The 24759-nt window shown below is 53.0% G+C and overlaps 1 protein-coding gene across 22 annotated transcripts in view; it reads left to right on the forward strand.

The window, feature by feature from the left end:
* The first annotated feature begins 6778 nt into the window (after positions 1-6778).
* Kif1a (kinesin family member 1A) overlaps positions 6779-24759 on the forward strand; it is an 83747-nt gene continuing 65766 nt past the window's right edge. For all 22 annotated transcript variants that reach the window (XM_058573431.1, XM_058573434.1, XM_058573436.1 and 19 more), the window contains exon 1: positions 6779-6885. The gene's annotated coding sequence lies outside the window, so the exon portion shown is untranslated. The remainder of the gene's footprint in view (positions 6886-24759) is intronic.

Below are 24759 nucleotides of genomic sequence, written 5' to 3' on the forward strand. Positions count from 1 at the left end.
TCCTGATTAGTCCTGACGCCTGTTTTTCCACGTGCACTTCTGTGGCTGTTCTGACTGAGCATGTTGGGCATGTGGTTTTGATTCAGGGAAAACTTGTCTGTTGGGATATTTCTTCTTCCTTCCCCAAGGCATGCTGTGCTTTTCATCAGCTCACCTCTTTCCAGTAGGGTTTCAGTGTTTTCTGTGTGATTTCTTCATAGGCAAACTTGCATTTTACCTTTCTGACTGTGGGTCTGTCTGGCTAGCGTGTGCTCTTGAGAACTGCTACCTTCTGGTGACTGTTTCTCTTAAGCATTCAAACTTCTTGCTCCTGGCAGCTCTTTGGTTGCCCCTTAGGTTTTCTGGATCATGTTATCTGCAAATAATGACAATTTCGTTTCATCCTTTTGGAAAATTTTTTTTTCTTTATAATCAATACTTCTGAGGCCAGATGTGTGGGGTTTTCCCCATGTCAATCTATTCTGCGACTTTCTGACACTTGAGTGTCCTGAAAGTCAATGCTAATGCTAGTTACCGGAGCTTGTGCAGACCCCACAGGGTTGGGCTCACTCCCTCCCTCAAAACTGAGCCCATATCAGACTTTAGCTGTAAGTAGTGGGGCCCAGGTTATCCACTTCTGTCTGACTTGCCTGCAAGCCAGGGTTCTCACGGCTCCCTCCTCAGGCTGCGTAATCTGCTAGGACAGCTCTCAGAATTCAGAGAAATGCTGGTGCATCCCTGATGTGTTGTCCAGGGCCTGGTGAAGGACACAGACGAACAGGCAGCAGAGGAGGTCCCAGCACAGGAGCATCTTTCTCCATAGATTGGGGTGTACCACCCTCTTGCCCTAGGGGTGCGTTCATCAACCCATAAGCTCTCCAAGTTCTCCAGAGATTTTTAGGGAGTGTCATGTCTGTGCATTTCTGGGCTGCTGTAGCAAAACACCTTAGCCCGGGTGACTTATATGCCATAGAGGGCTGTCTGGAGGCTGGACGTCCCAGGTCACGGTCTTAGAAGATTCACTGTGGGAGAGCCCGAGGCGCACAGATGGCCGCCTGCTACGTGTCCACCTGGTGGCCAGTGTGAGGGGCTCCCTCAAGTCTCTCACAGGCCATTGACCTACTCCTCTCCTCAGGGCCTCCCCCTTCGAGTGGTCACAGTGGAGGCAGGTTTCCTCAGGGAATGTGGGGGCATCTCTTAGGCAAGGTCTGCTGCTCACACGTCTCAAGCCCCTCTGCCCTCCCCAAGCGCCTAGACACGAGCCGGCTCTCGGTGCCCAGCCCCCAGGATGCTATCCGGGAGCTGCCTCCTTAGAGCACAAGGGCCTGTCACCCAGCAAAGCCCAAGGTTCCGTCCCAAGTATGGACCAGGGTCCTAGAATGCAGGTGGAAGAGAAGGTGGCCCAGCCCCGTGCACTTAGGCGTGTGCGAGGCCTCTGGCCCGTGGGCAGAGCCACACTGGGACAAGTCGGCCACAGTGTGGGGCTGTGGGCAGGCACGCCAGGGTTCTGCCCGCTTCTGGGATTGAAACTTGCCTCTTGGATTGCCATGAAGTCGGTCAGTGGTTTTCTGTTTTGAAGTCTCTCTGCCAGGTTCTGACAGTAATGTGGTACTGGTTTCACAGACAGAATTAGGTAGGCACCTCCCTTTTAGTAGCTATGGTCACTTTGAGTCACATTAGGGGGGTCTGGGCATTCTGTGTTTAAAGACTGTGGAAGCATCGGGGCCCAGGCTGGGGCCGTAGCTTCCTTCCATGTTGCTGAACTATTTTGGTTTCAGTTTCTGAGATTTTCTATTTAGAAAATCACGCATTCCTTTCATATTTCAGGTTATTCACATTAACGTCTTATCATTCTCTCTGTGGCTGTTTTTCCTAGTTGGCTCTGAGCCACGCTCTGTACCTTCCCTCCTTTCTTGAGTAACACAAGCAGAGTTTTCCTTTTCTCATCTTCTTCTTTGTAAAGAACGACTCTTCAAAGACTCTACTTTCCCTTTTCACTTGCCTTATTCTCCTTTTACTTTCCTTTGATTCTCTTCCTTTCTTTCTAAGAATCAGGTGGCTCATTCATTTCTTCTCAAACTTTCCTTTTCCAGCTGGGCCCGTGTTTAAAGCTAGGAGCTTCCCTCTGAGCAGGGCTGTAGCCACATCCCGTGAGTTTTGCTGCGTATATTTCCCAGATGTTGTGCTTGAGGGAGCCCCTCACACTGGCCACCAGGTGGACACGTAGCAGGCGGCCATCTGTGCGCCTCGGGCCCTCCCACAGTGAATCTTCTAACACCGTGACCTGGGACGTCCAGCCTCCAGACAGCTCTCTGTGACATATAAGTCACCCAGTCTAAGAAGTGGAGCCTGTGACCAGCTTCGACTTCTGTGATGTGGAGAGATCAGCCTCGGTTTAGACCATCACACCGCAAGCCCCATGCTCCACGCCGCATGGCAGCTGCTCCCATGGCCCCTGGCTCCGTGGCAGGGTGGCCCCCACCCCTCTGCTGCAGGAGGGGGTGGACGGAGGTGGAGGTAAAGGACAATCCCCCCCCTCCGGGGGACTCAAGCGGGCACATTCCAGGGAGCAGTGCTCTTTCCTGGACAGTGGCTACCCCTGCCCTTGGCCACTGGGCCAACCCACAGCCTGGTTTGGTATCAGCCTTGTCTTTCCAGACGTGACTCTGGGACCCTGCGGGAGCCAGGCCCTGGGTTCTCGTGTCTTCGCACTTGCGGTCCTCGTGGACGCGGTCAGGCCAGAGGAGACAAGAGCCGCACGGGGGTCCCCCGAGGCAGCCCAGATCAGGGAGGCCGTGCACATAGGGAAGACACTGCTGTGGGCTGTGGTTTCAATTGTGGGCACCGAGCCCACCCACCAGGTCAGAGGGCAGAGAAGGTGCAGAGAAGCTGAGGGTCAAAGGCTGGGTGGGGCCAGCGCACAGAGGCACGGTCCCAGGACAGGAGTCTTCCAGGGCAGAGGAGGGAGAACAGTTGAAACGTGAGGTGCATTTCTCCTTAACTGAAGAAAAATAAACCATTTCAGGTTGAAAGAGCTCACAGTCAAGCAGGAGACAGACTGGGAAACCCATACCCTGTGAAAGTTCCAGAAGAATCCTGAAAGCACAAGCCCCCCTGGCCACTGGACTTCTGCACAGCACACGAGGAGGACACCAAGGGGTCTTTTTAAAGTACTAAGGAAGCAAACTCTGTAGCTAGAATTCTATATCCAGCCAGATTGAAAGTTTGATGAAAATATTCTTGGGAATACAGGCTTTAGAGACACTTTAAGATCTTTGTATTTCACAAGTGAGAATGTGGGAGAAGCTTCAGGAAACATGGAGAATGGGAGATTAATGAGGAGCACCTTAAGATGGTGTGCTGATTGTCTTGGAAGGAAAGAAGAGAAGCGCCAGGGTTCTTCCGGTCGGCAGCACCTGGCCAAGGAGCCTGTGGCCAAGCAGAAGCATGTGTGGGTCTGCAGGTGTGCAGAACAGACCCTGGCAGGCCCTGGGTGCTGGTGTGGGGGCTCACTGTCCTCCAGAGTCCCGTGTTAAGGGCTTCATCCTCAGGGTGGCACTGTTGGGAGGCGGCAGACACTTAGGAGGTGGGGCCTTACCTGAGGTCCTAACGACATTGGGAGGTGCCTTCCAGGGGACCCCAGGCTCTCAGTCTTTCTCTTTGCTTTCTGGCTTGTCACGTAAGCAATCTGCTCTGACACACATTTCTGTCACGATGACCCTGATGGGGCCACTTGGTCTTGGACTGGAACCTTCAAAACCAGGGGTCAAAATCAATCTTTTTCTTCACGAGTTGATTGTCTTGGGTATTTTACTGTGGTCACATAAAGCTGGTTAATACACTGGGTAAATGAAATAGAAAAGAGTCTTAAATTCAGGGCAGTTGCCATAAGAATAAAAATAAAAATGTGTAAGTAAGCAGAAGAAAGGCCAACATGCAATGAGAAATAAGGATGATAGCATCGAGGAAGTGGAAGTTTTCATAAGGTGGCAAAAGTCAGCCTAGACATCCAGCAATCACTGTGAATGTAAATGGATCAAATTACAGTTAAAGGTAGAAATGGCAGACTTAATTCCAACCATGGTTTGTCTGAAAGAGAAACACTTAAAAAAGGACACAAAAATTTAATATAAAAAATTAGCAAACATGAACCTCAGGAAACTGGGTGGATGTCTTCATATATAATCCTCAACTTTAAAGTAAAAAAAATTTTAAAAACCTCAAACCACAGACAAAGGACACACAGGCATTCTAAGGAGGGAGTCACAGAATCTTGATGCACACCCTCAAAATCACTTGACTCTCTCCAGTGTAGCACATCTGGCAACCCCAGCCAGACTGGGGGGTGGGGAGGCAGATATTCCAAGATTGTAGCTGGAGATATTTTTCTTTCTTTCTTTCTTTTTTCCTTTTTCAGTGCTGGGAATCATATCCAGGGCCTTGCACATACTAGGCAAATAAACACCCTACCTCTGAATCACATTGCCAGCCCCTAATTGAAGATTTCAATTTTATAAAAGATTAATAGCTCAAGTTGACTTAAATTAGCAGAAATACAGAAATCTGTACCCACCACACAGCCAGCACAGCCATTCCGAGCACAGGCAGAACATTTATAGACATGGACCAGCGTTAGGACCCAGAGGGGTGAGGCCTCCAACTGTATGCTCTCCTCTTCAGTCCCTTTATCCCATTCTTTGGGGGATCACTCCAGATGCTCCAAGCTCCCTGCTCCAGTTTCCCCTAGGGCTCAGCCAAAGTGACACCAGGTCAGGCTAAGGTGTTTGCTCCCCTTGCTCCCCTCCTGTGGGTGGGCGGCTGATGCACCCTAACTTCCCCACCTGCAGGTGGAAGGCTGCAGTGCCACCTGCCCTTGGATTTCCTGACCTCCCACCACATCTCTGTGGGTAGTCACTTTTTCAGACACTGCCTCAGGTAACTCCAAGTATGCTCTCTGCTCTCTGCCAGGATCTTGACTGAACACACTTTATTCCATGACAAAACGCAATTGAGAACCTGTAACAAAGGGTTGAAATAAAACAAACAGTGTTGGAAAGTAAATGTTATTAAATAACCCATGGGTTTAAAAGGAAATCATCAGAGACACTAAGAAATATTGTCATTTAGATCTGAATGATAACGAACGCATTATATGACCAAATTTGTGAGACCCAGCTAAGGCAGCTGGATTTGGGAAGGATTTGGGTGGCTTTAAATAGATCTATCAGAAAACTGGAAGGTTTAAAAATGAGCTAAGCATTTGCCATAAGACAGAGCGAAAGATCCACCCAAGACTCTCCAAGGGAGCAACAGATGCAGACAGAAATAAGTGAGATAAGGGAAAGACAGAGCATCAACACAACTGAAAGATGGGCCTCTGAAAATACTTAAATATTTAAAAAGAAAAATTCAAATAAGATACAGAATAAAATAAGTACAGAAACAATACAAGCATACATATGCTAGTAATTTTAAAATGAAACGAAATGAATCAATTCTTTGAAAAATGTCAAATCTTACATTAATTCCAAGGAAAATATCATTTGCCTCGAGAAACAGAGAACTTGACCAGGCTAACAAGTGCAATGGAAACGGGGGGGGGGGGGGCAGATGTTTTTATCCTTTCTACCTTGCTAGGGACAACTATTACTTTCTCCTTTGGCAGGTGGTTTTGGGAAAGATGGAGAAGGGTCTCCTTGGTTCTGGTTGGGGTGGGTGGGAGCTGCGGGGAGGAGTGCAGGTGCTGGGCTGCGGTTCCTTCCAAGGCCCGTGTTTGCAGTTACTCGTGGAGGTGGGGTACCCCTCCCTCCCCAGCTCCAGCGACTGCTGAGAAGGCACGCTGTGCTGGCGCTGAGGTGCTGATGGCAGGGGGTCTTCGGGGAGGACGCCTGGTGACTTGTTTCGCGGCAGCACAACGACGTCACTACGCCCACCACCGCATTGCGGGGAACTCCCCTGGGGCGAGCAGACCAGAGACTTGTCGGAGTCGCCCAGCCCCAGGGCGGTGCAAGATGAAGTTGGCGGCACCGCAAAGATGCCCCCAAGGGGACCAGAAAGCAGCGGGGTTTGGTGAGGGCTGAGGACCCCGAGTAGCGAGTGGCTTGGGAGTCCGGGGGGAATTAGGGTGAGCAGTGTGAGGGCAGAGAGGACCCCGAGCACGGCTGGAGGACACCCGGGTCCGCCATCGGGCGGCTGCGTCAGCCTCTCAAGGAGGGCATCTGGATGCGCTGGCCTCCTTCCGGTGCGCAGGCCCACTCGCCAGACACCGTCTTAAGACCCACCTGTTACATCGCGAAGTCCATACCCCTAATCCTCGCCCCCTTCGTCCCTTCCCTGGTGGGAGGCCCTCCCCGCCTTTGTGCGCCCCCCGCCCCCACGGCTGTTCGTTGGCCTGTATTGGTCTCTCCCCGCCGGGCGCAGGCAACGACTTTATGATTTCCCTTGAAAGGGGACCGTATGGGGCAGGGTCTGGCGTGGGGTCTGCGGGCGAGTTGTGGATGAGGGCCCTTCCCTGCAAGGTGGAAGGGAGGTGCCAGCTGTTCTGGAGGGGGGACGTGGCCTCCGAGCCAGGGCGTCTGTCCCCCCCCACACACACACCGCCATCGGTGATGTCACAGCCCGGCCCCAGCCCCCCTCCAGCCCCATCCCCATCTCCGCTGCGGCCGCGACGCCAGTCCCTCTCCCTGTGCGCGACAAACCAGCTGGCGGCTGGGGCTCGGACGCTGAGCGCAGCCAACCAGCGCGGCGGGAGGGGCGCGGGGCGGGCCGGGCCGGGGGCGCGCAGCCCGTCACGCGGCGCCACCGTCACAGCGCTGAGCACAGCCCGCAAGCGGCAGCAGCTCCAGGCTCGGGAATCCGCGCCGGTGCCCGTGCCCATGCGGAGCCGCAGCCAGTGACGCCGGAGAGGTAAGGCCGCTGCCCGCCAGGCCTCCCGCAGCCCGCGCCCCTCACCCGGCACCTGCACCAATTGCACCCGGGGTAGGGAGCTCCGGTCCGGCGCAGGCGTCCTGGTCTGTGCCCGACGCGCGAGCATCTCGCGGTCCCTTCCCTTTCCCCGAGCCTCCTCCGTCCCCGCGGAGAACAATGGGGAGAATTCAGGAGCATCCGCCCTTCGTGCGCAGCGGGCAGGCCCTGCGGAAAGGTCCCTTATCTGCGGCATTGAAACGCTGGGCCCGAGTGGTTGGGGGTCGCCAGGGGAGGGCGCGCGGCGGGCAGGATCTCCAGGCACCCTCCTTTCCCCGCTATACCTTCCCCTAGAGAGGAGCCGCCCAGGTGCTGCACTGGCGGGGTCGGGGAGGGATGTGGAGAGGGGAAGAGCACGCGGATGCGGGAACCGGGGAGGGGGCGCGGCTGCAGAGCCCTGGGCAGAGGAGTGGGCGCTCAGGGCCGCCGGGCTGGGGCAGCTGCTCTGGTCCCCGGGTGGGGGAGGGCGAATGCAGTAGCGGGAGCCGACAGACGGGCGGGGCGGCCCGGGACTGCGGCGCGAAGGCCAGGCCACCGGCTTCCAGCGCTCCGCGGGGGCTGCGCATCACCTCCCCAGGAGACCCCAGCTCCCTTCCAGAAAGACCCACCACCTGGGAAGGCCGCCGGCGGACGCGGCCTGCTAATGCGCGGCCAGCGCCACAGTAACAGGTGTGGCCCGGCGGCGGGCGGGAGGGGGCTGCGGGGCCGCGGGGTCTGGGCTAGCGGCGCTCCCCAGGCGCCCGGGCTCGGATGACCGAAGGAACACAGGCAGCGAAGACCCTCGCACTCCCCCTTTTATGCCCCCTCACTCCAACTCCCCACTAATCCAGGGGCGCCGCCCTCTCTGTCTCCCGAAGGGGCCGGGGCGCAGCCGCATCCGTGCGGGGAAGGAGGGTCTGCGGCTGGGCGGGGCGCTGGGTGCCGGGTGGTGGGGGGACTGCGGGCCGCCAGGGCGGGAGGGGGAGGGGAAGGAGGGAATGCCAAGTCATGGGGCCTGCTGGGCGCGAGCGCGACGTCGCCCGGCGCGGACCCGATGCGCGCCCACGTCCCCGGGAATAGGACTTTCCTCCAGAGGCCAGAGGACCCCTCCCCTGCGGCCACCCTTTTCAAGGGGCGCCTGCATTGCTGGGATTAAGGGCCTGCTAGGGCAAGCGGATTGGATCCTGCGACTGCAGAGAGGAGGAGGTGCGGAGCGGCCCTGCGGCGCTAGGCTGGTCCCTAACTCCTGGGACACACAGCACTCAGCGCAGGTTCCTGCAGGGGACGTGCTCACTCAGGAGGATGGCTAGGGCGTCTGCCAGGGCGATAGGCGCAGTCCCCTTGGTCTGAGAAGGCAGCCGCGGGTTTGACAGGAAGCTCTGGGGTCCAGGCTTGGAGCCATACCTGCGGCGGCCATTTTGCAGGTGTGGTTGGATGCCCGCCTTATGGGGCAGTGGTGTGGGGTGAGCAGGGCTGGAGCCAGCAGTGGGGTGCAGAATGGGCAGGGAAAGTCACTCATCTGCGTTTGCTGTGGTTAAACACCACCTTTAGGGGTTGGGTCAGGAGCCAGTGCCCTTCTGGACCCAGGCTTGTAAGAAAACCATCCTTCTGCAGGGTGCGAAGTCCAGGCAGGACACTGGCCTGAGGCAGGGACCATGAGGGCCTCCTTCTGGGAGGCAGGCTGCCTTCCTGAGGTAGGGCAACAGCATGGAGGGCTGCTAATCACAAAGCCCTGTCTGAAGGCCTGTAAGAGGCCTGCAGTGAGTACCCCTGTGCTGTCCCCCACCATGGGGATGCCCCTCAAACAGCCCCCGGAAGAGTGATGCTCTGCCCAGGCCAAAGCTTGAAGATGGCTGAACTGGAATCAAATCCTGCTCACTGGGCAGGGGGCCCTCATGCCCAGTTTGTGCCCCTTGTGTCCTCTCCTCCATCACATCTGCTGACCAGTGCTGACCCTGTTCTCAGAATGGAGCAGAGCAGTCTTCCTGTGGGCTTCTTCCAGGGGAGAAAAGGGACAGAAGTGGGTGGAGGAGTTGGGGACTGGAGGGTGGGGTCCCCTAGGCCCCTCAGCTCCCCCCGACAGCTATGGCCACTGTGCTGCGTGTGTGTGGCAGGCGGGGCATCTTCACAGAGACTGGGATCACCAGACTGGGGCCTGTGAAGAGCTGTCAGCACGGAAAACGCTGCTTTTAGGATTGACTGAGCTCAGGCCGGAGACTGGAGGGGCCTGCGCCACCGGCTCCAGAACCTGGCAGGCCCAGCACGTGGCCGAGTTCCCTGAACACTGCCTGTTGAGTGTTCCCAGGCTCAGAGGACAGGGCTCACCACCTCCCTGCTGATAGCCAGAGGGAGCACAATGTCACCTCCCAAAGTCCACCACTCCATCCCTGCCCAGGAGCATCTCTGAGAACTCATGGGGGTGGACCACACCCTGCCCCCAGCCTGTCCATAGGTGGTCCTGGTGCCCAAGGCCAGGAGGGCTGGCCTGCACCCTTTTCCAGTTCTGCCTCTGTTGATGGCTTCTGTCCACTGGTCTGTCCTGGGATCCCAGGGCCCTGCATCTGGGTTCCTTGGCATCTGCCTGGAGCAGGGGCAGGGGCTCCCCAGTCCCACCCAGGTAACCAGCTTGCTGCTTAACTTGAGCCCAGCCAGGATCCCGGCCCAAGGTCAGATGGAATCCTGGATCCTCAGTGCCTTGTCCCTCAGTGCCTGGGTGGTCTTGCAGATCCGGACACTACAGGGGAGGGGAGGAGGGCACAAAGTCCCCAGTTGAAGCTAAGACCCAGACCCCTTGGGCTCCTCCACTGGCCGTGAGCTCCTGAGGTCCTAGCTCTCTGCACGGAGAATGACCCGGAAGTTCCTACCTGACTGCAGAGGCTGAGTGGGAGGGGCTGCCCCTCTCCAAAGCTTTCTGACCCTGGGTCTAATCTCCTAATCCCAACCCTGAAGTCCAGGCAGGCTTTGCAGGGCCCAGGAGGTTCCTACCCTGTGGTCCACCCAACCAGATCTCAGGACTGCCCAAGCCTCCTGCATAGCCCCCGCCCCTTCACCACATGGCCCTTGGGGAGGCTGAAGAGCCCCCTTTCCCCACTCCTGCACCCACAGGTGCACATTGGCACCTGTACACGCTCACCCTCACAGACACACACCCTCCCCCACACTGTCTGCCCTCACTCGGGGTCTGTTCCTGCCTGGAGCAGCTCTACCCAGCCTGCACACAGCCTGCTAGGGTGTTGCCAGGACTCGTCCGTAGGCCTCAGGACAGGCGCCCTGCTCTCCAGGTCTCACCTGGGCTGCGAAGCTCTAGGGGTAGGAATGGCGCCTGACTGCACCTGTAGGCCCCCTTCCTCTTGAGCCACCTCCCGCCTGTCCTCAGCTGGAAGTGGGTGGTGCCCAGGAGTGCGCTAGAGCAGATCAGACATCCCCCATCTTGGCCCTGTCAGTTGCCTTCCCCACCTGTCACCAGCTCAAGCCAGGGTGTTGAGGGGCAGGACTGTGGGGACCTGGCTTCTCTGCTGTGTGGCCAGTGCCACCCTGGCTGCAGGTCCCTGGTGCCAGGCAGGATGCAGCTACTCAGCAGGCCAGGACCAAGTGACACCTCCGGGCCTCACCGCCTGGGTCAGCTTTTGCTGGAAGCGGCTGTCTTGGGTGGTGTCCTTTTGTTACATTGAATGCGCTTCTTTGCATTGAATGGGCTTCCTCACTTTCCCAGCTCTGCGGAGCCCCACTCTAGGCGGCCACCTCCTGCCTGCCTGTGACCTACCACTTCCTGGCTCCTGGCAGCTGCATCTGCTGGATTGGGTCTGTGTCTTTGGGACCCCACAGCTGCTTGTCTCTTGGTTTCCCACCTTGCTTTGCTGGAGCGCATCTGTGCCACTTCTGGGGGTGCGGAAGTCTGAGTGTGTGTGAGCCCCCGGCCCTCCTCCCTCTCCCCAGGGTGGGTCCTGCGGCCCTTCTTTCATGCAGTGGCCTCTTTCTCAGTGGCCTGTCTTTCTCCCTGGAATCTCCCTTTCCGGCCTTCTCCCCGTGCCCGTGGGTGGGGCTCTGAGTGGTGTTTGCTTCACTGGGGCTCAGGGGGCTTTTGAATGGGAGACAGGTTTTCTTATCTGTGCATGATTTTCACCCCTCTCATTTTTCCTGTTTTCTTCCTGAGTCCAGGGGCTGGTCTTCTTCTCTGCCTTTTCTCTTATATATTCTGTCTCCTTGTCTGGGTTCTAGTTTCTGGACAGTCTTTGGTCTTCATTTTCTCGTTCTTTGTTTGGAACTCTGTATTCCAGCTTATGTAGAATCTCAACATTGTGCTTTTCTTGACTGTAATGTTCCTGTTTCTTAGCGTCTTGCTGTTGGAGAATGTGGCGACTTCCCATGTGCTGCACACGGTAGTGAGGTGCTGTTGGCTTGCTGGCTCCGTGCTTGGTTTCCCTTTGCCAAGGCCTGTTTCTGCTGGTTTAATCGGCCTTCACTTTGAGGCCTTTGCTCTTACGCATGTAGGAGGCTTGTTGTTCATGTGCACGTTTGGGAAGTCCCCGGCAGAGGTGTGTTTGAGTTGGTCTTCTGACAGGAGCCGGGGTCTGCTACGGGCTGTGGCTTGGGAGAAGGGGGTGCTGCTGTGCTCTCTACCAAAGTATGGGCTCCAGCCTCCACACGGAAGGCCTCCCCTTCTGCTTCAGTGGAGAGAAAGCTTAGCTGCCTGCCTGGGTCCTGGCTCAGCTGCCCTCTGTGAGGGCCCTGCTCCTCAGGTTGCCTTCCTCTGACCCCTGGGTGCATAAGCTGAGCCCCCAGGAGTTCCTGTGCTCTGACAAATGCCAGTGGAGGCTGAGGTCTTGGGGGGCACCTCTCCCACACTCTGCCCTTTGCTGTTGAGGGGTGATTCAAGTGTTCTCTGCACATTATTTCATGGGGTCTCAGTGGCCAGCGGACCTGGAGGCCCTCTGGTCAAGAGGCTGCTCCTCACTCTTCCAGTGTTTAGAGTGTGGCCTAGTTGGGGCTCAAGTCTGTGCACTTGTTGGGATGTGAAGACAAACCTGTTTTGTGTTTTTTTTTTTTTTTCTTAATTAAACTCTTTGAGAAGAATCACTCACTGAGTCAGGGTTTTGGGAAGAGGTGCTGTGTTCGTGCTGTGTTCTTTGATGTCCCTGGTGTGTACATACATTAGGCCACTGGTCTAACTTGGAGGAAGACAGGTCCCAAGATGAAGGCTACTGGGGGCCAGGGAGGCCCTTGTGCACTTGATTCCCTGCCAAGTGATGGCCTGTCCTAGAGGCAGGGAGGGCCTGCGCCCACGCTGGTCCCTTTTTGCTGCTCACGCTTCCACTACTAGCAGCATAGACACCTGTCAGGCATCTGTACCTGTCTTAGCTTGTTTTCTGATGCTGCAACAAAATACTTGAGACTAGGTAATTCACAAAGAATAAATGTTTATTTGGCTCATGGCTCTGGAGGCTGGGAAGTTTCTGAACAGGGTATACCAGCATGCTCGGCTCTGGCGAGGCCTTGTGCTACGTGGCAACACGGTGTGGGATCATGTGAGACAGCAGGCTTGCTGGAGAGAGCTCGTTTCATAACAGAGCCACTCCCGTGATGACCTCACAGTTCCTGAGTGCGTGAATGCAGTACTCCATTCCCTTATGGCCAGGCACCTCCAAAGACCCCGACACTCAGTGACCTTGGGGATTAAATTCCCAGCACCTGAAACGTAGGGTCACATCCAAACTTGGCACTGGCCTCTGCCACCACTTTGGCCTTTGTCTCCAACCCATTTCCAACATGCCACCTGTCCCCAGTACCAACAGAATACTCCCCATTCACGAGGCCCCCACCAAGTCTGGCCTTGACTTGCTTTTCTGCACAAGACCCCCACATTGGTGCAGAAAACGGAAATGGCCTGAGAGCCCAGAGGAAGCAGTGGGGTTCCTGTGTCCGCGGAACCCCCAGTGCCCTGGGTGGACGGGCTCCCATCCTCCCTCTTGGGGCCTGGCTCCAGACTCAAGTCTCCCTCTCCGAGTCATAGCCACGCTCATGAGGATGACCCCCAGGGCCCAGCCCTGACGTCTCGCAGACAGTCCTGGGGCTTGTCACCCTCAGACACTGACAGCACCACCATCAAGCCCCCAGCGCCGACCCTTGGGGGCTCAGGGATCCTCCGGCAGCCTCTCGGTCTCTGCTTGGCTCTGACTCCTCCGTGCCCTGCTGCAGGCGGGCAGGGTCCTGGTGCCCTGCAGCACAGTATACCTTCCTTCTGCTTTTGGGGTGCCCGCCCTTCTTCCCATCCCCCGGCACATGGGGTGTCTGATGAAGTGATCGTGGCCACCAGACCCCATCTCCAGCTCGGCCCTCTGCCGTGGGCAGCACAGTAGCCTCTGGGTGCCCTCAGGGCTGCTCGGGACCCTCCAGGGCAGCCTGACCTCTTGCTCCCCTTGACAGCAGGACTTCGTGACTTTGAAATTTTAAAAAATGGTATTGTGTGAGAGCCACTTACCCACCGTCAGCTTTAGAGTAAAGCATTTCCAACATGCCACCTGTCCCCAGCACCAACAGAACACTCCCCATTCACGAGGCCCCCACCAGGTTCACTGCGCCCAGAAGGAAGACGGGGCAGATGGGGCAGCAGGGCTCCCCCGGTCACCAGCGCTGGTGCATCGAGCCTTGCAGCAGCCACTCCCTCAGAACCTGGCCTCTCCAGCCACCGAGAGTCCCGGACCCCATCGTCTGCCCCAGCTCTGGGCAGTGTTCGTGTGGTAGAGACTGTGGCCTCGTCCCAGGGCCCTTGTCTGCACCTTGCTGTGCTGTTCCTGTGAGGTCCTCGAGGTCCCCGAGGCCCTGGTTCCCTCCTTCCCACCTCTGCATGGCTCCTCTGTGAAGGTACGGCAGTACATTGTCTGGTCCCCGACGGGCACACGTGGGAACTGGCCTCCTGCTTCCTGCAGTTCTGGATGCTGCTGCCTGGAGGGGGCCTTTCTGTGGGGGTGGGTGGCATCACGGTGGCACAGCCTCCATGGCACACGGTGGGCAGCCCTTCCAGATCCCACCGGGTGGTTTTTCCGGGTGGTGGTCCCAGGTCACTCCCTGGGCGGGCTAGCAAAGTAGCTGCTGGGCCAGTGTGTCCCCCCGGGTCCCCCAGCCACTCAGGGGGCCAAGGCAGGAGGACCCTCGGGCCCGCCAGCAGGAGACGAAGCTAGGCACACAGTGGAGCCTGTCTCAGGAGAGGCTCCTGTTGGCCGGGCGGACCCTGGCGCCCTCGGGGCTGCTCACTCTGGGTTGCACCACCTTTCCAGTGAACTTCCCGTTTGTGCAGTTCTGCCCACTTCTGTTTTGTGATTTGTTGTGTTTTCAGTTTTACCTCTTCATGTGAATCCTTGATGGACCATGGGTCATCCGTCTCCTCCAGGTGGGGGAGTGCTCTGTGGCCTTCTAGTGGTGTCCTGAGGACAGCATGAAGACCTCACTGTCCTTTGAAGCGCTGTTGCTCACATTAGGGTTTTCGGCCCACAAGGATCCAACTAGGTGCTTTGCCATGGGGCTAGGGTTGCCCTCCCACCACGGGTTCAGTGGTCCCTCCTGTCCCCTGTGGTGTTGGGCCACCTTCATCAGATGCAGAGGGCTGTGGTCACTCAGGTCTGTTTCTGAGCCCCATCTGTGTGTTGGTGGTTTTGTGTCCTGCCCCAGTGGCACTGGGACACATTCCAGACCCCATCGGTGCCTGAGAGCACGGCTGGGTCCGTGCTGACCTGTGGTTTCCTGTATCTACGTCTGTGGCGAAGTCTGACGTAGACATTAGGCACAGTGAGACACGAACAGTAGCTAAGAGTGAACCCTCGTAACCCTCTACTACTAAAAAACTTTCTCAAAATTTAGAAATTGTTTATTACTGAAGCTTTCTTTTGATCGATTTTTATTTTATATATTGAGATAATTATGAAATTTACATTTTTATAATCTTTTAAAAGTAACTTTATTTTATTTGATGCGGGGCTGAGGATGGAACCCAGTGCCTCACACGTGCTGGGCAGGCGCTCCCTGGCTGAGCCACAGCCCAGGCCTGGTTTTCCATTTAGCACTTTGGACTCGGTTGACTCCAGGGAGCTGCATCCCAGCCTGTCAGCTCTGTGGCTGTGACAGATACCTGGGTGACCAGCTTGTGAGGAGGGTCGTCTCGGCTCTTAGTTTGGGAGCTCCCAGTGCTGCGGGCCGTGCTGGCTCGGGTGTGCCAGAGTGAAGTGCCTTCCTCAGGACCAGGGTGCTGAAGAGGGGAGGAGGAGGGCCTGACTCCCATGTCCCCTTAAGTACCTTGGTGACCAGGGCTCTACCAGGCCCCACCACCTCCCACCAGCACCAAGCCAGAGACTCAGCCTTTCCACGAGGCCTCTCAGGGGCACTTAAGTTCCCACCCGAGCACCCCAGGCACTGGAACCGTGGGGCTTCTTGTGGCTTTGCGCCAAGTCTTAGGACAGTTGGGCATACTGCCTGGTCCTTTAGAGTTTTCTTCATCGAAGTCACTGGTGTCCTTTGTGACACTCCTGGGTATTTGTGGTTAGGGTTATCACTTTAACTGGGCTCTGTCCCTGGTGCACAGCAGCGTGGCTGGCCTCCTGCGGCCTTTCTGAGACTCCTTCCTGGCTCCAAGAACCCACACAGCTGCCTCAGGTCTGCAGAGGATGATCTGGTTCCTTCCTTCCAGTTCTCTAGTCCCCGTTGCCCGGTGCTGGGTGCAATGGCAAAAGGTGCAACTTACGCAGTCGAGGGGGAGAAATAAAGAATGCCCACAGCTTCTGCCCTTTTCAATGCTTTATTCACTTAAATCACTCAGTACAATTTCACTCTATAGGTTCTTAATCAAGAAAATGACAATCCTTAATGCTGGGCACTGCAATAGACATCATCAATCCACAGCAAACAATTCTAGATTAATTCTAAGCACTGCAAACACCTGACTCATGACAGGCTCAAGACAGACATTCCCTCTGCAGGCTCAGCTCAAGTGTCAGAAGTCTCAGCCTTAGGCTCTGAGTCCAGTAGATGCCCACTCACTCAGACCTCGGTGATCAGATCAGGGACCAAGGCAGGCTTCTCCTGGGGTGGAGCTGATGGCCGGCCGAGGAGAGGGTGGTAGGGAGAAGTCATGGCTCTCACCAGGGTCAGGGTGGCTGTAGAGTTTGAGAGAGGTGAGGAAGACACAGAGGGTCAGGCAAACGATGAGAGGAGCTGAGAGGTCAGTCCGGGTCCCCATCAGGCTCTCAGTGTGAGGGCATCAGTGTCGGCTGGCTGAATGTCTGTCCATTTGCTCCATCACTTATACTAAATTTTGGGGTCTGCTGACCCCGCTTTCAATCCCTACCAGCTGCCACGGGGTTTCTCAGTGACGTCATTTGCCCTGGGTTAAAGCATCTGGTCTGGTGGTCCCCACCCTGATTTTCTTGCCTTCCCCCTTATCGGGTGAGGACAACGTGACAGAGACTTCACTCTGAGCTTGTTAGGGTGGGGGGAAGTGACTTGCTTGTGACTGAGGGCCACACTGGAGGTCTCCCGTAGGTGTGCCTGGTGGGACTGCAGGTTAAACTGGAGTTGCTCAGGCTCAGGCCGCCTCACACCTGGCTCCTTGCTTCTCTCCCCTCCCAATAATATTTGCCAATATGGTCAAATATTATAAATATTGGACCACAGCTCCTTCTCCACCACTGTCACTGGGAAGGTTGGGGTGGGCTTTTAGTAGGTAGCTATGACGTTAAAGTATTTCTTTTTATTCTGATGTTGCTCAGAGTTTTATCATAAAGGGGTCTTGAAAACTACTGAATGCTTTTTAAGTGTCCACTGAGGACCCTGTGCTTTCTCCTCTCACCTGAGGAGTGGAGAGGGGCAGAGTGGCCCTGAGCTGAGCTGCCTGCTGCCTGGGGAAGTCGGTCCCCACTGCCCTCTCACGTACTTATCACCCCTTATCGGGTGAGGACAACATGACAGAGCTGGCTTTTCTGGCTGAGTCCTTTGGACATGAGTATCTACGTTCATTAGTGAAATGGGTCTCTAATCTTCACTTCTCAAACTTTCCTTGTTTCACCTGTGACCACAGTTCTACTGGTCTCAGTGAATGAGTTTCGGAATATGTTCTTTCTCTCAGTCTTCCCCTGTTTCCCATTATTTTGAAGAGTTTGCGTAGGAGTCGAATTACTGTTTTTAAATGTGTGGTATAACTCAACTATAAAGAGTCTTCTTTTTTAGGATGGGGACTTGCTGTGTTGCCTAGGTTGGTTTGAAACTCCTGGGTTCCAGCAGTCCCTCTGTCCCAGGCTTCTGAGTCCTGGGACTACAGGTGTGATCCACCTTTCCTGGCTTGTGGATGAATTTTTAAATCATTGAATCAAATTTCTCTAATGGTGTAGGAAAATTAATGTGTCTGCTGATTTATTTTTTCCCCTAGTTATGGGTCATATTATCTTTCTTTTTGGCATGTCCAGTAATTTTGATTGGATGCTAGACATGGTTTTTATATTTCAGAGCGTAGGAAGCATGTGTTCCTCCTGTAGGGCATGTCAGGCAGGTAACTGACCTAAGGATCAGTCGCTGGTCTAGAATAGGCATCCTGTGGATCTGCTGTGTCACTCAACTAGGACATGGCTTCTCTGGGGTCTCCGCTGAATAACTGCAGTAGAGGAAAGAGGGCTCTCTTTGTTCTGGCTGGTTGGATCTCAGATGTCTCCCTACCTTGTGTGAGTTTTGGAGATTGAATTTAAAATGCAATAATTTAAAATGACAGCCCATGCTTTTTGTGTCTGGGTCCCATGAGCATGAACTAGTACTGCACGGGACCCACAGGTGCCACTGGAGCAGCTCCTGCCCTTTCCAGAACTCCCACTCAGTGTCCGGGTGCCTCTGCCTGCTGGCACTCTGACATCCTTCTCCCCCACTTGCTCCTGCCCTGTGCCGAGATCTGAAAGTTGCCTCTAGGCTGCTGTGGGATGATCAGAGGGCTCACCTATCACAGTCCTGCACCACCTGTTATGTTGGCTGATGTCTGCAAACGGCTGTCTTCATATGTGTTGTCTGGTTTGTTGGTTGTTGTTTGCAGTGAGAAGTCAAGTCTGGTCACTGGAACTCCATTGTGGCTGGAAGTGAAGGCCTACATATTTTGTTAGTAGTACGTTTTTTGTCATTTACTAAGTGTTTTTACATGATTTCTTCTTTGCTGTATGAGTTATTCAGCAGTTTAATTTTTTCAATTTCTAGACAAATGGGTTAGTTATTGTTTGGTTTACATCTGCAGTGTTCCCCAAAGCCTGTGTGTTGAAGGTGTGGTTTTCAAGCATCAGTGTTCAGAGGGGGGCTTTGGGGAACTGATTGGATCATGAGGGCTCTGACCTCAGTGGATCAGAGTACTAGTTTTTGATTGATGCTGGACAGGATTCTTATATTGCAGAACGTGGGAAGCATGTGTTCTTCCTGCAGGGCACGACGGTGCCCACTGACAGCTGGATGGGCTCCGGGAAATGGTGGAACTGTAGGCAGGTGGGGCATGGTGGGAGACAGTAGGGCACTAGGGGAGTGCCCTTGGGACTGTATCTTATCTCTGGCCCCTTCCTCCCTCCCCTCCCCTCTGTTTCTGGCTGCCATGAGCTGATTAGCTTTCCTCTGCTACACCCTCTGCCATTGGGCATTGCCCTCCGCATGGCCTAAGGCCATGGAGCCAGCCTACGGTCCACTGAAACCTCTGAAACTGGGAGCCCAAATCAGTCTTTCCTCCTTGAAGATGTTATTGTCAGGTATTTTGGTCACAGTGATGAAGAGCTAACACAGTAACTTTTATGAATTTTTGTTTTAATCTTCTTCACGGTCCTGATCCATTTGATACAGAATCTTTGAAAGTTATTTCGTTGCCAATATGGTCAAATATTATAAATATGTGTTGAGAAAAAATATGCTTCTCTAATTTTCTAGAACAAGACTCCACATGTGTCCATTAGTTCATGATTATGATGTTATTCATGCATTAATATTCTTATTAATTACATGCCTGATCTGCCAGCTAGTTTCTGTGGAGTCCAATCCCTGCCTTGCAAATTAACGAATTCTCCTTTCAGGACTCTGAAACTTAGGTTTTATATTTTACCACTTTGTCTCTCTGGGACCATTTTGCCTAATTTTTTTCTGACATATTTTCCAGTTCATTAATTTTGCATTAAACTCCATTTAATTTGCTAATTAACATGCCTGATAAGTTTTTCATTTTAAATTATTGCATTTTAAATTCTAAAAGTTCTATCTGGATCTTTTTCATATTTTAGTCTCTTATTTTCCTTCACCGCTTATTTCTATAAACACGTAAACACACTTGTTTTATCATCTGTACTTGACCATTTCAGAACCAGAAGTCCTTGGGGATGTAGTCCTGTTCCTCCTTCCCTGCCTCCTTTCCTCGATGGCTCTCCTCCGTGAACAGCTTCTCCATTGTTTGGTAATATTTTACGGTGAGCTCACATTCACTGATCTTCATCCACGGGACTCGCAGGGTCCCTGGAGATGGCTGTTTTGCAGGGAGGATTGCATGTCTCTTGCCAGCTGCTCTGAGCGCTGACTCCCGAGAGCCACTCGGGGCCGATTTCCCAGGCTTGGCTTCCCGGACCTCGGAGGTGTTCCAAGTTTGACATCCAAACTGCATGAGGACAGGCCTGTGGCTGGAGGTCCTTAGGAACTCCTGCTCTTTGCCCCCTGGAGTCAGTCGCTAGTTTCCCGCGTCCCTTTAACGTCAGATGACTTTCCCCCCTCCCCTTTCCTTCCCCCGAGGGTGGAACTTTCAAGAGTCTGACTCTTCATGGAGGCTGGCTCCAGCCTGACCCCTTGCCTGCGTGGCCCCGCCTCCCCACACAGGGAACCAATCCTCCGAGGGCCTGGCATCTGCGTGGCCCCGCCTCCCCACACAGGAACCAATCCTCCGAGGGCCTGGCATCTGCGTGGCCCCGCCTCCCCACACAGGAACCAATCCTCCGAGGGCCTGGCATCTGCATGGCCCCGCCTCCCCACACAGGAACCAATCCTCCGAGGGCCTGGTATCTGCCCCGCCCCCCTCCGCTGGCTGGTAGAGTTGCCTGAGCCTCTTCCTTTTGCTCATCTTACAGTAGTTTTGAACGCCCGGCGTGTTCCCCCCCCCCCCCCCCCTCTGGCCCATGCGTTATTTAGTATCGTCTCACTGAATACCCACAGTTAGGGGATTTTGACTTTTGGGGGACAGGGTTTGAGGTGTAGCTTAGTTTTCTTATGGTGAGAGAACATAGACCTTATGATTTTAACTTAAAATTAAATATATTGAAACTTTTAAAACCACCACATAGCAAACTTTAGCAAATGTTATATGCACACTTTAAAAGAAAACATCTTCTGGGGCTGGAGCTGGGGTTGTGGCTCAGGGGTAGAGCGCTAGCTTAGCACATGTGAGGCCCTGGGTTGGATCCTCAGCACCACATAAAAATAAATAGAATAAAGGTATTGTCCAACTACAACTAAAAAATAAATACTAAAAAAAAAAAAAAAAAGAAAACGTCTTCTTAGTAGCCAATAGAATAAGCAGAAGATTTTCATCATTTTTATTTTCAACTTTTCTCATCTTTATTAAAGGGTCTCCTGTAAACAGAATGCAATAAAATAAATTTCTGAGGAAGGTCATTATATAATGATAGAGGGGTCAATTTAGCAAGAGGAAATAACAATTCTAAGTATATATGCACCAACTATCAGAGCACTGAAGTAGAGACAGCAGTAGGCCAGGAGGAGGGAGGCTGCACAGCACAGACAGACATCCTGGCAATGGGCAGACTGTCCAGACAGAGCACAGGCAGAAAAGGCAGAGCTCAGCTGCACCCTGGACCAAGTGGTCACAGGGGACACCCACAGAACATTCTGCACTGTGGCTGCAGAAGGCATGCTTCTCGGCAACACGCAGAACGTTCTTAAGGACAGAGCCACGGACAGCCACCAAACAAGCCTTCACAAAACTTGAACTATTGAAATCATGTCAGGTTCCTTTCCCAACCACAGTGCACTAAAACTGGAAATCAGTAACACAAAAAGTCTTGGAAATCATACAGAAATTAACTTAGCTTTGAATAACCAATAAGTAAAGGAAGAAACCAAGAAAGAAATTTAAAAATTTCTTGAAACAAATGATAATGAAGAAACAACATACCAAGACCTGTGGGAACAGCAGTACTAGGAAGTTGATGGCACCCACCTCACCATCCGCTCAAAAAGGCAGAAACATGTCAAGTAGATAACTCATCACTGCATCTCAAGGAATTAGGAAAACATGCACAAGGGGTAGGGATGGAGCTTAGAGGCAGAACACTTGGCCAGCTCGGGTGAGGCCCTGGGTTCCATCCCTAGCAGTGGAAAGAAAAAGAGAAGGAGGTGGGAGGGGAGGAAGGAAGAAAAAGAAAGAAAAGCGAGAACAAATTCACAATCAGTGGAAGGAAAGAAATAGCAAAGACCAGAGCAAAGGCATCCGGGGAAAGCGGCAGGACTTCGGATGAAGGCCTGAGCCGGTTAGACCCGGAGGAGAGGGTCTCAGCACAGCAACAACACCATCCCCATGGGGAGCTGGGCGCTTCTCAAAAAGAAAGAAGACATGATTCCTTAGGCAGAGAGAGAAAGAAAAGAAAGAGCAAGAGAGCGAGAGAGAGAGAACTCAGACCAGAGACGGACGGGGAGACATCACAGCTGGCTCTGCGGACAGGCAAAGGGTCATGAGAGATCATTATGAACAATTATATGCCAACCAATTTGGTGACCTAGAAGAGATGGACGCACTCCTAGACAAATGCACCTCGCCAAGGTGGAGTCACAAAGAAGCAGCAATAGGAGGTAGTGAGGTTGGCTTGGTGATGAAGTCTGCCTCAAGCATGAGCCAGGGCCAGACGGCTTCCCTGCAGGGCACCGTGGAGGAGAAGTGGGCGCTTCTCTAGCATCTGGAGCAAGATGTGGGGGTCTGCTTCCCCCACTTTCATTCCACACAGTGCTGGAAGTTCTAGCCAAAGTAGTAAGGCAAGAGAAAGAAAAAAAAGGGCATTCAAATTGGAAAAGAAGTCAGGACTGCAGATGAGAGGGCCTTACATATGGGAAACTCCAAGGACTCCGCTAGAAACCTTGGAGCAGATTAATTCAGCAAAACTGTAGGATACAAAATTGTCATGAAAATCAGTAGCATTGCTCTATGACAATGGTGCATTGTTTGACCTAGAAATCAAGAAAGGAATCCCATTTACGAAAGCTACCAAAACAAACCAGCAAAAACAAACAACCCGCCCCCCAACATCTAGGAATATGTTTAATCTAAGAGGTGAATGATCTCCATAATGGAAATTATAAAACACTGAGGAAAGGGATGAAGACGATGTAAAAGCCGAAAGGACACCCTGTGGCCATGGATTGGAAGCCTCAGTACTGTGGAAAGGTCCATGCAGAGCACTACAGTGACACTCTTCAAAGAACTAGAAAAAACAATGCAAAATATGTGTGGAAAGACGTGAAGCCCTGAGTAGCCAAAGCAATCTTGAGCAAACAGAACAAAGCAGGAGGCGTCACACTACCTGACTTCAAAACATGCACGGAGTCCCTGGATAGACAGGGGCCTGGAGAGGAGCCAGGCTTCTGCAGACAGCTGGCTTTTAAAATGGTGGTCGGTGCATGCACTGGAAAAAGGACAGTCTTATCTATAATCAGTGCTGGGAAAGCTGGATGTCCTGTTTCTCTGTGGAAAGCCGACTCAGAATGAAATAGAGACTTACACGCAAGACCTGAAATGAGAAGAAAACTGGGAGGGCTTCAGGACATGAGGAAGGGCAAAGACTTTTCGGAGAAGATCCCCAAAGCACAGGAAACAAAAAGCACAAATAAACAATTGTGATTACATCAAACTAAAAAGCTCTGCACAACAAATAAACAACCAGCAGCCTGCAGAATAGGAGAAAATGTTGGTGAGCTCCACAGTCAACAAGGGGCTGATCTCGGGACTGTACAAGAAACTCCAAAAACTTAATAGCAAACAGAAATCCCACAAATAATCCAACTAAAAATAAGCAATAAACCTAAACAGGCATTTCTGAAAAGAAGTGTACAGAGAGCCCACAGGTATGTGAAAAGATGCTCAGTACGCGCATCAGTGAAATGCAAGTCCAGACCCTGTGAGCTCCCTGGTCGCCCCAGCAAGACGGAAGACGGAAGACGGCCAGTGCTGCTGGGGGGATGCTGGAAAGGGAGGCGTACAAGGTGGGGGACCTGAAAGGGAATGAAATCCGTCTGTGGAAGTGCGTCACACACGCCCGGTTCATGGCAACAGAGAGCTGGAAGTGCCTCATCCCAACGCTGACCAACGAAGAAAGCGCTGCATCTGGATCCTGTTCACCCAAGAGCATGGAATCCCGTCCACGTGAGCCAGACGCAGGCCGACCTCACTCATTTGTGGAACCTTAAAATGTCAGTCTGGGGACATGGAGGCTAGAAAGGTTGCCAGGGACCGGGGGAGGCAGCTGGGGGAGGGGGTGCCCGGTTGTAGAGGGATAGGAGCAGCACGTCCCGTCCAGGGGCTGTTGCACAGTGGGGAGGGTGTGGCCGGCAACAATGTGCAGCTCACTTCAGAAAGTGGGAGAGAGTTTGAATTTATTTGTTTTTTATTATAAATGAGTGATAAATGTTGGAGGAGAGAGAAGTTTGTCCTGATTATTCTCTTAAATACATTACAATGAACTGAAACATCATGTTATCCCCATTAATGTGAACAGTTTTTATGTGTTAGTTAAAATAGATTTAATTGAAAAATAATAAAGTAAAACATAAATTTAATTGAAAAATAATAAAGTAAAACCTTTGAAAGAACCCAACAAAAGCTGGTCTGACCATTGTAATGCTTACTTGAATCTTAGTCTGTATTAACAGAGCTGGGCTGTCTTCTAGAATCTGAGTTCTTTCTTATCCATTCAATCTATCCTTTTGTATTCTGTTTTTCCTCTTTTTTTTTTTACAATTGTATTGATAAAAGATATTTTAAGACTTCTGTATTTTTCTTTGTGTTATTTGCAGTTGCAGAGTACTTTCCTGTTCTCTTAATGACTGCCCGTAATCACCACACGTTCCTGTCCATCTGGTCTAAATGGTCACTGACCGTTGCGTGGTAGTGGAGAGACTGCAAACTTGTCTTTTGACTCTCATTTCTGCTGAGAAGTCACTTGTCAGTCTTACTTTTGGCCTTTAAAAGTGTCATGCTTTTTATCTCTGGCTGGAGTTAGATTTTCCTCTTTGTCTTCTGCCCTTACCACTGCCCCGATCCATGTAGCCTTTGTGTACTCTGCTTTGCATTTGCAGATTTGAATTTATGGATTGACAAGCTCCAGTAGCTTTTCACAATTCATGATTATTCTCTTAAAATACCACTTTGCCATCATTCAGGCTGCTGCTAAAAACCAAAATGCCATGGACTTGGAGGCTTTTAAAAAACAGGGATTGATTTCTCACAGTTCTAGAGGTGGGCAGTCTACCGCCAAGGCAGGCTCAGCATCTGGCTCATAGATGGCGCCTTGCTGCTGTGTCTTCTTAGTGGAAGGGCAGGGGGTCCTTCTGGAACATCTTGCAAGGGCACTGGTCCATTCATGAGCACCCCTGACCTAATCACCTCCACCTTCCAGTTCTGTTAGAAATACCGGGGTGCCCCAGGGAATCAGACACATGCTCAGAAGCCCTCAGCAAGGCAAAGGTTTCCTCTGCAGAAGGGCGTGTGTCCGTCCTGGCTGGCAAGCGCCCCTGGGCAGGCCTCCCTCCTGCTTTGGCTCCTAGTGCAGCACTGCCCTTGCTCTGATGGGAGGAGCT

The sequence above is a fragment of the Marmota monax genome, unplaced genomic scaffold, assembly GCF_021218885.2.
Source record: "Marmota monax isolate L192 unplaced genomic scaffold, Marmota_monax_Labrador192_F-V1.1 WCK01_AAM20220418_F8-fsc00298, whole genome shotgun sequence".
Classification (NCBI taxonomy): Eukaryota; Metazoa; Chordata; class Mammalia; order Rodentia; family Sciuridae; genus Marmota; species Marmota monax.